Source organism: Aulostomus chinensis, chromosome 10 (assembly GCF_037954235.1).
Source record: "Aulostomus chinensis isolate RoL2024-O1b breed Wild chromosome 10, RoL_Achi_v1.0, whole genome shotgun sequence".
In the NCBI taxonomy this organism is placed as follows: domain Eukaryota; kingdom Metazoa; phylum Chordata; class Actinopteri; order Syngnathiformes; family Aulostomidae; genus Aulostomus; species Aulostomus chinensis.
Window position 1 is genome coordinate 6,424,759 of NC_141329.1, and position 13,771 is coordinate 6,438,529.

Genomic DNA, 13,771 nt, shown 5'->3' on the forward strand with positions numbered 1-13,771 from the left:
GGCATGCTTGACTTTAGATTAAAACAGCACAAAATGCAGTGATCTAGCACAGATTGGTGCCCCACTGTGCTTTTGCTTGAAACGGCATGTTCAAGCATGTCACGGTATAGCATGGCATTGAATTGCACGTTAGATCAGCAGTGCAGAGCCAAAGGAGCAGTGCCAAGAGCGCACTCCAGACACGACATGGTTGGCAAGTATTTGTTGCGTGCTTAAGTCTTTATTTGGGATTAATGAGGACCCATGGTGAGCAGATCTTGAGCTACAACCAGCTTTGAAGCCGCACGGATTAAATAAAATTTGGATTCTTTTCCCGCAGGTGCAGTTTTCATCAGTGTTAGCCCAATGAAAGACGTGTCCAGGGGTTTGCTAACAGCCTATTTTACATGCAACTGCTGTTGTCTTCAGGGGTTAAAGCTGCAGTTTCATATGCTCGTAACTACAAGTAAACCATAGTTTGTGTAGTTTTGCCCCCCTCCATTTGCCATCGTAATTGCAATGAGCAACAGGTAAATTAACCGCTGTGTGGCCTGGTGTGCTCTGCTTTTGTTTTGACGAGTGGGACTGTTTGGCTACTTGTTATAAACTTACTCTGTCAAACACAGTGTAACTATAGCTACCTGGTTTCATTTGTGATCTCACAGAGCAGGATTTTGGTTGGTGGAGCCAATTCCCTATGGGCTTCTGCATTTTGTCCAGTTCCGCTTTTTTGGGTTAAGTTTCTAGGATTAAACACATTAAATTAAAGATTTTCTCAAATATCAGTGTGGGGGGGGGGGGGTGAGAATTTTACAGGTGGTCACTGTCAAGCTCTATCGTTGCAACTCCATTTAAATTTAGGCCTGTATCAAAATGACTTTATAGAGCTATAAACATTATGAAGCTTTTAGATCAAGCTTTAAAAGGTGATACGGTATTTTTGTAGTTTCCACCTTCTTAAGTCTTTATCCTGACTGGAATAGACGTGATGAAAGACTGAGACAAAACAGGTGTGAGAGGAAAAAGAGGGCTAATAATGTACAGCGATATTGAACTTACAACGTGACGAGTATGTGAGATGCCCCTGCTGCTCTGCAGAGCCCTCAGCCCTGCTGTGCTCGGTTCTGTTCCGTGCTGAGGCTTTCTGTTTCATGCCAAGCAGGCTAACTACACTGTTATGCTTCGATGGTGCAGAACGTCAACTGCATCTGCTACACTGGCCTGTCTGCTTGTGTGTGTTTGTGTGTGTGTGTGTGTGTGTGTGTGTATGAATAAGTATGAGGATCAAATAAACAAAAGTGTAAGCACGTTGAGGTGAGACAGAGGATGATGGAAAGAGAAAACAGGTTAAAGAGGAAAGTCTTGAGTTCACAGGGAGAAATGGGAGACCTAACAGGTTTCAGGACTTATGAGGAATGTAAAAAGCAGATGGCGGGACAGAACAGACAACAGTTCGCTGCTCAGACTCTCAGTTCCAATCTGCTGTGGTATTTTCATGAGATGATGTTTTGGGGAGATGGATCCTGGGAAAGTTTTATTCATTTTCCGCTCTCATGTCTACCGTTACGGCTCATTTCTCTGTCATCCCACTGTCAACCTTCTGTTTCTGTTGCTAATTCTCTTACATTTTCTTTAATATGAAAATTAGTTCCTCGTTTCCCTTTTGGCTGCGTGAGCTTTCTCCTCTGATGCTCTTTTGTGTCCTCACATCAGCATCATGATAAGCTGCAGGGTTGTTTTTTAGTCTGTCTTTTTGTCTGTCGTATTTCCTGAAATATTATTTGAAAAAAAAAGGTAAATATCACATACATTTAATGTATGTAGGTGACAGTGACCTTGACCTTTGGCCATCAAAATCTTTTCAGCTCTTCCTTGAATCCATTTGGATATTTGAGCCAAATTTGGAGCGATTTCATGAAGGTGTTCCAGAGCTATTAATGAAGAAAATAGAAAAGGAACGCCTTAATAGATGACAACCCTACAACATAATGCCTGCGGCCTATGGCTGGTGCAGGCATGGAGACATAAAATACACTCTACATGTACATAAAAACACCCATTGACATCTTGCATTATTGATGATCTTCTCCCTGAGCTGCAGTGCAGCAGGCTCCTGCCCCTGGGTCTGTTTTTATGTTCGTTCCAAACAGCTATCTGGACCCTCCTGACAAGATTTTGATTTTAGGTTTTTTTAAAGGGAGACCTTTGCAGGTTTCTACCTGACAGCATAATTGTGACCTACATCACCGCTACGAGTTATAGAAATTGAAGAGGGGCAAGAGGAGAGGAAGGAGAGCGTATGACGGAACGGGAGATAGAACAACTAATAATGTCACAACTTGGATAAAGCGGCTCCATCGAGGGCCTTTTGTGTTAGCTGTGGATCAAATGATCTGCAGTGACCCAGCGAGGTTCACTTGGTTCTCAATCTTTTTTCAGCTTAGGTCCACCTCGGTGTGTCACCGTTTTGATTCGTTTTCAATGTTCTCATCGACAGCGGCAACAGTCCAGCATTTACTGTACAATCGAAAACCCACTCCGTGATAACATCCAAGAGAAACATGGCAGACGGACACAGCAGCTAGATAGTGAGCCTCTCAGAGCATTTCACCACTGAAGACACAGATAATTTTATCCATGTCATGTAACATGGCCAAAGGAACAACCCATTAAGTGGTGGTGGTGCTTAACCTGCCGAACCTCCAGCGGTTTCTGGGTATTTATTGCTCCTGTCACATTTTCATTCTGCACAGCAATAAAAAAAAATATAAAAAAAATGTCTTGGATCTTTATCGAAATTCCTTATGTGCAGCAAGTTATACCATCCCATAAGCCATAAAAAATTGAATTTTTATGTCATAAAGGTTGGAAAAAAATGCAGAATACATTTTTTTCATTCCACCACAACAATAAAAGATATACTGAATCATTTACATTTTTTCACAACCTTTATACACCAGGCTTCGTCAAGTCAGAGCTATTTCCCCCTCACCCTGCAGCCAGCTGTTTAGATTCATTTCACATATTTTTCTGTCTTACAGCTTTTGGTCTTTGCTGAGTCATTCATGGATTGCAAGATTTGTATGATTTTTTAAAGGATTTAGTTCATGCAAGAGATTCAATTTAGAATGATTTGGGTGGAAATTCACATTTTTAAGCTCAAAGTTTTTTGTTTTTTTTCCTCTTAATATTTTTTTTTTGTTAGCTCCTGGCTTTTAATCATAAATGGTGTTATTTGTTATTTTTGAAAACCTGATTTCAAACACCATCTTGTTTTGTGTGTGTGTGTGTGTATATATATATATATATATATATATATATATATATATATATATAAATAATACACTACATTTATATTTTTCTGACTTAAAATTAATGGGATCCAATGGGAGTACAGATTAAACTGTCTTTGAACCTTCCCAAATTAAAAGCTTGCAGCTCTGATGTCATTCAAGCTTTAAAACACATCTTTCTGTGTTGTTCTGTGCATTTGCTCCGCACATTTAGTTTTAAACAAATTAGAAGTCCAATGTGAAAAAGTAAGTTCAAGCAAGATATTTAAATCTTAACTGATAAGGACAAGGTCCCATCCATCACAATAGAAACTGTACTTCTCTCACTTGAGGAGCTGCAGTTTAGCTAAAGAAAAAGAAAAAAAGAAGAGGTTTCAAGTTTGTAAATGAAAAAGCCCCTTCAAAAGGCTTTCTTCCACCAGAAACATTTTTGTTTTACAAAATGTGAAGCCTAATGTTTCATCTCAATGATTCAGTAGTTACTGCATGTAGGGCACGTACGATTTGGAGATGAATCTTCGCTACAAGTGCTGGTAGAACATTTTTGGGAGTCTGCACTTCCAACACCCCCCCCCACACACACACACACACACACACACACACACACACACACACACACCTAGCTTACATTCATTTCTTGGGATCACCCCAACCAGAACATAAACTCATCCAAGCCTACACCCTAAAATTTAATGATTCAGATAATGGGGTATTTCTTTTTGTCCATAAAAAGGGCTGGTCAAACATAATGTGATGTATGATAGAGGTATGTCCCCACAACATGACATGTCCTCTTGCTCCGGTGCGTCCTGAGCAGCCTCATGCACTTACACTGAGGATGTGACCCCTTCCCCAGAAATGCACACTGAACAATAATTATCATCTGCCATTTCTTATAATAGTTCAATTGCAAAAAAAAAAAAAAAGCCACATTTTAGGATCATACAAGGTTATTTACCATGTTCTTCTATTGAAATTTTAAAAAGTGTTTGTGTCTGTACCTGCAAAACTATTATCCATCCATCCATGCTGTGTGGATACGCAGGTGATAGGAGAGGGGAGTAACGCTCAAGGCTCCAATTAGCTGCTTAAACTAATCCTCCAGTTCAGCCCAGATGTAGCTGATTGAGAGTTTTAGCACTAACTGGCTCATCGAAAATTGTTGAAAATGAATGCGCTACCTTCAATACGGTTTTACCTGGACAGCAGAGGACAAAGTTAGAACCCAAATTACAGGAGCAGATTATTTTATTCATTTTAATTAATATCCATTCATCCCTTTTTGTTCCGCTTATTCCTATTAAGGAGCCTATCCCAGAAGCTTTCGGCCAAGAGGCAGGGTTCACCCTGGACAGGTTGCCAGTCCATCACACATATAGACAGACAACCATTCACGCTCACAGCCACACCTACGGTCAATTTAGAGTATCAATCAGCCTCGTCCCCTCTTGATGTCTTTGAACTGTGTGAGGAAGCTGGAGTACCAGAGAGAACCCACGCAGGCACAGGGAGAACATGCAGACTCCACACAGAAAGATCCTGTGCCTGAGCCAGGACTCGAACCCAGAACCTTCTTGGTGTGAGGCGACAGTGCTGACCACTGCACCACCGTGCTGCCCAAAACTACTATCTTTAGTAAAAATGAAATTAACTCAAGACCATGAACTGCACTGCGTGACACCAGGAGTGACATAACTGTCTGCATTGATTGAAGAAACTGTTCATTTTCAAACTGAGCATGTTACCCTGTACGTGGTGTTGAATTCTATTTGCATTATCGCCCCCAGGTACAGACGACCTCTGAAACAGATTTCCATAGCGAAGAGTTGCACTTTGACACACACGCACTCTCTCGCTCAAAAAAAAAAAATCCATACAGAACGTCAGAAATCAAATGTGTGTCTTTATATTTGGTTTTCCCTCAATTTTTTAAACAGTTTTTTTTCCCCAGTTTTTCACTTGAAGCGAATCCTCAGTCCCCCTTTCTGAATACATTTAGTTTTAAATGCCTGCCTTGTAAACAGTAAATAGTGGCTCCCCAGCTACCGATGCACGCTTCAAGGGCAGTGAACGTATCTGCACTACTGTTGCTTACACACACACACACACACACACACACACACACACCAATTCATGAGTGCACACAGGAATTCACAGATCTTTTTTGTATGCTCACACATAGATCCACTCACAGGGAGGAAACATGCTGCCCACACAATCTTAACCTACAATTCCCACCCAATAAGCTAAAACCACTAGAAGTGAAAGTACAGTAGATAATAGTATCCTTTCAGTTGGCCCACGGGAGCCCAGTTTATTGAGTAAGGCTGCCGGTGCTGATATGCTGTGTCCATGGTCCTTTGATTAAAAACCAAATAATTTCTCATTTGGCATGAGGAATGTGTCTCCAAAAAAACAAAAGCTCCCTTTGCACCTTCTCATTAAATCTAATTAACTGAGAATGGTATTTAGTTTTAGCAGCTCCATTTCCCCTTGAAAAAAACTAAACAACGCACAGCATCGCTTTCTTTCTTGTTTGAGATGTGAACTGATTTGGAATTGAAGTTGCTCTGAAAAATGACGAAATTTTAAAAGAGACACAGGTCATCATTCCTGTTTTATGACAGCGAGAATGTATACTGGAAAAGGAAATACTAATACCTATGCGTACAGAGTTTCCTTTTACTTTCACATTTCCACGTTAGCAGCTATGCAGTTGCAGTGGATCTGCGAGCTAAATGCAAACATCTGCGTGTCAGTGATGAAGGTAATATGATGATTCACCATCTCATTCACTGAGTAAACTGAAGCTGAAGGGAATGTCAATTAGTTTTGAAGGTTTTTGCCCTGATAACTACCCCCGAAGAAATGTCCGGAAGTAAAAAAAAACTCAGGTAGGGTGGAGCAACTGGCGAACCGGTCGAGCCAACAGCCATGACTCAGCAGTTGTTGACTCTTCAGAATGATTCAGCAAATCAGCTGAATGTTTCTGATCTCCCAGCTGTCTCACACACATTTACACGTTATAAAATGTGTTATCAACCTGTTCACATCCACTCCCTCAACAGTGTTCCAGGCCTTTTCCTTTCCAGTGTTGAAATAAAAATGGATCTGTCGTGTCACAAAAAGTTCAATGACAATAATGTTTGCTTTTTCATGTTCATTTACTGTTTGCGCTTTCATCATGAGTAAAGTTTTTTTTTTTTTAAATCATCGCTTCCTCCTCCCATCTGTCCCTCGCTGTCTCATGCTTGGGGAATACACACGACACAGTGAACACATGGAAAAAACTGTGTCCCATGGAATGAACTTATTTGGTCTGTCTCCTTACACTCCTCAAACAGACTTCCCTACATTTCGCTTGGATGCTAACAGAGCCCCTTGTTTTGGTGCGATGGTTCACATCAGCCTGAACAAACCAGACAAACCGCGCTGAGGTTCATTAAAGCCGAACTAAGCACTTGAAAGTCACCTAAGAAAACAAAGAGGATTTAATGAGATGATCCTAGATGGAGTTGTTCTACAAATCCCATATTGGGGTGCATGTAGGCTCCATCATCTGCTGGATTGGTGGTAAACACAAAAATACCCTGATTGTTAGAAACAATAAGTAGATTATAGGTGACAAACACATGCCTCGGAGTCGTTAGAAGGGGACCTTGAACTGTTCCATCAGACATTGACCCTCCTCTTTCTAAGGAAGGCAGAACAGGGAATTCTGGGTTAAGTTCTACACTATTGTTTCTATTCTTTTATCTGCAGTGTTTCTTGCATGTTTACACGTCTTTTTTTTTCTGTGTTAGCTACAACCAACTTGCCCAGTATAAGGTCATAATAAAGAGTGATAATGGAGGCATGAATCCTTCAATGCCCGTCCTCCCGCTAAGCTATAGAAAAGACTGCAATTAAAACAATCAACCGTTTGACTTGCAAATGTAGGACAAAATTCAAGCAGCAAACACTGTTTCTCCTCATGCCGATGGGTTGATTTGTTCAGATTCAATAATGGGCCACACGTTTCTTCAGGGCAGTCATTACATAACTAACCTAATAAAGTTGATGTCATTCTCCTTCACACACTCATACCACTTCCTGTTTTAAGCTCTGCCACATTTACCTTTCTCTGTTACAAAACTCGATATTTAATTCATGGACTTTTTTTTCTTGTTGTTAGGATAAATGAGGTGCACATGTCAGGAGGTCGATATCAGGTCTGACTAATCACGTACATGTTGTTTTTGACATACAGGCTCTTCCCGTTGCTGCTGTCCTCATTCTTCAGCCCTGATGTGAGTGACAGAGTCGAGGTATCCCTCCCCTGGGTTGGAGACCCACCCGCATTTTTACCCCTTTTATTTAAATTGCTGGTGGCATTTAGGTATCTTTGAGTGATGCTAATATATGCCTGTGTTCATCTTGCAGGAGTTGCTGTATTTGTCTTTTGTCTCTCAGCAGTTATGTATCTACACAGCCCCGTCACCTTTTAATACATTAGCCGTGCCGCTGGGTAATGCATTGGTAATGTGGAGCCTCAGACGCAGGAATGTATGAATAGTCAGATGACAAACGGGGACTTAGTTGAGGCTGACATCCTCTTTCAGCTGAGAAATATGCAACACCTTCCTCAGCAATTTGAATCATAAATTGTTCAACTCCCTCTGACATTAGGCACACCTATACAACATATTCATACATTTTCTGTCTCAGCATCCAAATGACCACTAAGAAAAATCTCTCCCTCCAAAAAAAAACCAACAAATGAATATTATAATCCTCAAGAAAGGAGGATTTATATGATAATAACAGTGTCTGCTAACGCCATATATCTGTTCAGGAATGCAATACGGCTGCGTCTGTAGATACGGAGTGCTAAATGACTTCTCAGCTAACAGACAAGGGGCATTCGGGGACACGTCAGCTTCAGATTCCAACCCAGTGTAATTAGTGAAGAAAGGATCAAAGAAATGCATGTTCTCTTGGTGGCCAAAGCCCTTCCCTGTAACCCTAAACTCTTACACTCACACCAAACTGATTGCATCCCCAGAGATCTTTCATTAGGGACGCTGAGACAAGGCTAAGCTATATTAACCTACACTAAATGAAACATTCCTGTATTTGATTAACTGCTGCTACAGTGCAGGAGAAAATGGATATCACTATCAATTTTACTTCACTCCGAGTTGTATTTGCTCATTTGTATTGCTGGGGGGCATTTTCACTTGGCCATAACAACGTTCTTTTGTAACATTTGATTAAAAACAATGTTTTTCTTCCTTATAACAGGCCTTTCAATCTTGTTCATTTGTTTATAGGACTGTTTTCTTTGTTATGGTCTCTGGAGTTTTACCAAGTTTTATACTTGTTGCTCGGAGTGGGGAGGCAGTGTCTCATTTCCTGTCACACCTGAATGTCTCACATTCAAAGAGCTGGGCCAGCAAACATCGTCTCTTGCTATTAGTGGAGCGTCACCATTGTGCGCTGACACTTACTGACTACATGCAATTTTACTGCGGTGTTCTCACCCTGGCATATCAGATTGTCTGAGTCTCTGCAACTGCGTTTATAGTACACAGATATCTTGCATGCTGTTTTTCCTTGTTAACAGGCACAGACGGACACCTAAAGTGATCACTAATCATATCAGAATTATATTTACAGTTGTTAATTTATAATCCACTTTAGCAGCCAACATTGAATGGATGCAAAAGTTGCAAACTTTAACAAGACTAAAATGTGCAAGGGAAGCCCCCCCCCCCCAAAAAAAAAAACAACTGAAAAAACAATCATTCAGAGTGACAGGGAATCTTCAGATTATCAGTGGAAATAACGGACGGGTAAATTCACACATGCACCTGAAAACTCCTGCAAAAGCAACAGGGCTTTTATAAATAGAGGAGAAAAGGTGACATATTTTGGAACTTTTCCATGTCAATTTGAAGTGAGATTGGTCATTTGGGATCGAGGGATCTGAAGTTTGGACACTTTACAGGTCAGGCAGTTGGGAATCGATCATTCAGGATTATAAATCCCAAAAAATTGAAAAAAATATATCATAACAGCATGTCATAAAAGACATACGTGCCCTTGTGTGTTTAGGTGTGACTTCATCGTGCATAAAATGCCGATTCAATTTTCAGATTTAAAAAAATAAAAAGAGGCCCTCCCCCATGACTTGGATTTTCATCTTTTAACCCATCTACTTCAGCATGGCAGGACCTACGTCGGCAGCATGCAACCTTGAGAGCAACGGATCCAGAGACTCCAAATTATACAAAATGTGTGTAACGATTGTTTCGCGCAATATTATTTTTATAAACAAAGTAAATACTTGAATGTCACAGTAATGGTAAAATGTGCAAATATGAGTTCAGTATTCACATGTTGAAATATAAGAATTAGAGTTGAGAAAGCCACCTCCAACTGAAAGGAACACTACATTAATCTTAGTGCTAGTATTCCCGATGTCAGATAATAAAAGAAGGTGAGTACTGGAAACATCTATGCTCTGCAAAGCTGAATTCTCTTTAAATTTGTTTTTTGTGGCGGGACAGCAGTTTGTCCCAATCCTGTTTAATGGCCTATATATCAAAATAAACATATGAATAAATAAATAAACGTAACCATGGCACTTTATTTACATTTATATACATGAATGCTCTATATTGTGACACAGTTGCCAAGACCATTAACATTTCCTCGCTGGAAGATCTCATATGGCAGCACATTTTGCATCAAATTGTAGGTTACTAGGAGACTATTAATCCCCCTGATGTATGCACCTCTGCAGTGCTGCTGTAATGGGATATTGCATGGTGCTTTTTTAATGCTGTATATAGAACATATGTCAATATGTTAGATCACATTCAGAAAATCCATTGCATTGCAGCTGTGAAATCAGATGCTGTCCTCTAAGCAAAGCAGCGCTTAACCCCCTTGTCACAGCTGCTGGCCTTTTAAAGGACGGTGCTGTGACGCTATGCTATAGCCGTTAGCTGTTGACAATAAGTGCTAAAGCCGCTAGTCTTTTAAATAATCACACTATATAAGGCTTTTGTGTCTTGAGCTTTGGGCTAGGTGTTTGCTGTTTAATATGCAGGCTGGTGGCATTAAGGGGGTAAGAGCACTGTTGCTATTATTAATATGCAGCATAAGGCCGGTGATGCAGAGTGCTAAAGCTGCTAGCTGTGATGCCCAGGGAAATCCCTGCTGCTGACCTTTCACTGACAGGATGAAACCTGACACAGACACACACATGGTAATGAGGGCTGAGAGGGGAGCAAGAGAAGGCGAGGAGAAAGAATGGGAGGATGTTAGAAAGGAGAATATTAATATGAAACACAGGAGGGAGAGAGAGAGATGGTGAGTGATATGGGAAATAAAGGAAAATGACTTGGAGAAAGAAATGAGGAAAGCAGCGAGCTTTGAGGAGCCAAGACAGAAAGGATGGGTCTGAAAAGTGGGCAAGGCCTATTGTAACATGAAAAAGGATAGAAGAAACCAGAAGAGGTAAAATAATGACGCAAGAAAAAGTGATAATGGGTGGGATGAGAGAGAGGACAGGTGTGCCAAACAGGTGTATGCACTGAAATAGAATGAGACAAAAAAGTAATCAGTGATTCAAATACAAAAGAGAAAAGTAGCAAAGAAAAAGTGGAAAACAACAGGTGAGAATACTCAGAGGGGGAAGGAAGATCAGATGAGATAAAAGAAGAAGAGGAGAGGGAGAGGGTGAGAGGAGGAGAGGATAAGAGACAGCAAGCAGAGCGCAGAGCGATTCCCTCACAGCAGTGTTGGCGAGGCTGTAATTTAACGCTCTACCAAGTCCCAATCAGAGCTTGTGTGTGCATGAATATGTGTGCATGTGCGTGTGTGTTTGAGAGCGCACGCATGCGTGTGTGTGTGTGTGTGTATACTGGTGAGCAGGCTGGGGGCAGACAGTTAGACACCCACCAGTGTTGGAGGGAGGGAGGGAGGGAGGAACACAAACAAATGAATAGATGAGCAGACAGACGGGACTGGCAGGGCAGATCCCCAGGCTTTGTTAAGATTTTGTTTCCCCACTTCTCTGTTTAGAGACATGTCACTTTGGGACAAGAGACTGAGTCAGATGAGAGAAGTTGAGAAATAAAAGGTCAAGAGGGGAAGAAGTGGAAGTGGATGGAAAAGGAGATGAAGTAGAACGAGAGGGAAGTATGAAATAAGATACATGAAGGAATATTACCAGGTATATGCGAGTTAGTGGGTAGTGTGGAACACTGAAGAAGAGCCATGGATGGGGATGTGGGATGAGTAAAGGATGAGTTTGTGAGAGGAGTGAGCGAAGAGAGATGAAGTGAAGACAGGAGAACAAATAAGAGGAGAGCCTAGGAGGATCAAAGCCAAAATATGAGAGAAGGGGAGGGGTGGTGAAGGGAGAGGGGAGGGCAGTCAAGGAGAAAAGGGGATAAGGGGGAGGTGAGGATATGAGAAAATAGAGGATAAGATGGGACAGTAACGGAGAAGAGAAGAAAGGGAAAAGAGGAAAATCGAGAAGAGAGGAGAGACGATAGGATTAGAGGAGGGTTGGAAAGAGAAGAGTGGAGAGAGAGCCATATGGGAAGGGAGATGAGACCAAAATGAGTTCCATTTTTATCCAAAGAAGAATAATCCCCAAAAACTGAGCAGATAAAAGAAGTTAAAATAACTAGTTAAATTTTGAAAAAGGAAAAGAGGAATTTTCTGGCATCAGAGCTCAGAACACTTAGGGAGGCAAAAGTGTTCGGTGGTAAATAAAAGCTCACACAAAAACAACAAGAAAGTTTCCTCCGAGCAGCTTCTCTATTGTTGAGTTGCTAATTGATTTCCTGTAGAAATCCAGAAACGTTGATTTCATCGGATAGCACTGGTGCATTGTATGTTTATGGTTTGTATTTCTTGCATCACTTTGGAGTCAAACGACAAGTCCAAAAAGTCTTAATAGTTACCGCAGTTACAAATCCCTCACTTGGTTAGGGTAGTCGCAAGTGTAACATTATTGCTACGTAACTCATCACATCACTGGTTAGTCAAAGAAGTTCCCTCTTCACACACTGGGTATGTCAACTGCAAACAAAACCTTGACGAGTTAACTTTGGACCTCTAAGAATCTTTGCTGTTTAACAGCTGCTCTGCCTTCACAACTCAACGCACACTTCAGCTGTCAGTGACGGAAGACGCCAGCTAATTCGTACATAATCTAATTTGACTAAACCCCAAAAGATTTTGCAAACTTTGACAGAAAAAGCACTTTGCAGTCTGCAAGTATTGCAACAGAACCCTTACCGAGACCACGTGCTGGCTCTGGTCTTGACTTGATCTCTGTACACTCCCGTCTTGGTCACGGTGGCCTTGGCTCCGACCCTGAGGGACCATGTATATCAATGAACATTTGCATTAAATGTAAATAGGCTAGAATGTAACCAGGACTTAATTAACATCTGCAGTGTCTGGACAGGCGAATGCTACAAGACATGACTTTAGACAAACTTCACAAAGACCAGTCACTACACAGAAGAGCCTTCTAATTTGTGAGTTGCTTATTTTAATTCAATTTAGTGCAGATTATAATTGGCACATTGTCTCAACTCCCCTGAGAGGTGAGAATCATGCCGTACGTCTACAGTGTTTGAGTCACGGTGTTCTTCAGAAACATGCAAAGCAAGTGATTATCGCCGTCTACTCAATTCAGCCGCAGGTTTTGTTCCTGTGTTTAAATGGTGATTGTTAAAAGTTACATTTCATTTGACAGCGTCAACAGTAATCTGTCAGGTAGCACAAGTGAAAGCAGGAGGATCCGTACACGGAGACAGGAAACAGGCAGGACTGGACATGAGCCAAAGGTTTATTTTTTTTCAAAAAAACAAATGAAAGGTGAACAGGCAAACAAAAAGAGAAGACGACTCACAAATCACAGGACTGCAAACAAGCTGAAGAACAAACAGACGAGAAACTGAACCTAAATACAAACTCTACTAATGACACAACAAGAACCAGGTGAGACAACATGAGGGCAGCGAAGGAGCTGATAGGATGAGAAGCACTGGGAGAGGACAGATTCATTTACAAGACACAGCTGATTACAGACTCAAAAAAAAAGGCGGGAAACAGACAAAGACAAGGAAGTAACACACAAGCACAGAAGAGGGAGGTGCACTTCAAATTGAACAGGAAATGACAAAAGCGAAGGTTTAAGAACACATACTCGATGCAAAGATCTTTCAAACCAGACACCTCATGTGGGCTTATTCTAAGCAACGGAATCTTTTGACTGTCATTCAGCACTTTTGCAAATTAATTTCAAATGTCAGATTATCAAAATAATCTGGCAGGCCAGTGATGGTGGGGATTATTTCCCCCAAAAAAGGACACACAAACTGGCTAAGAATGGAGTGAAGAACTGCTGTACATACATTCTTGTTAAGCGCAACAATATAATATCATTTTAACAGTATCTCAGTTATAATGAAAATGCAGTTCTTTAA

At 41.0% G+C, this 13,771-nt stretch overlaps 1 protein-coding gene across 2 annotated transcripts in view; it reads right to left on the reverse strand.

Annotated features, from left to right (window-relative positions):
• LOC147254197 (leucine-rich repeat and fibronectin type III domain-containing protein 1-like protein) overlaps positions 1-13,211 on the reverse strand; it is a 198,988-nt gene extending 185,777 nt beyond the window's left edge. For both annotated transcript variants that reach the window (XM_086215782.1, XM_086215780.1), the window contains exons 1-2: positions 13,195-13,211; positions 12,573-12,650 (exon numbers count right to left, since the gene is read on the reverse strand). The gene's annotated coding sequence lies outside the window, so the exon portion shown is untranslated. The remainder of the gene's footprint in view (positions 1-12,572; positions 12,651-13,194) is intronic.
• Between the last annotated feature and the right edge of the window lie 560 nt (positions 13,212-13,771).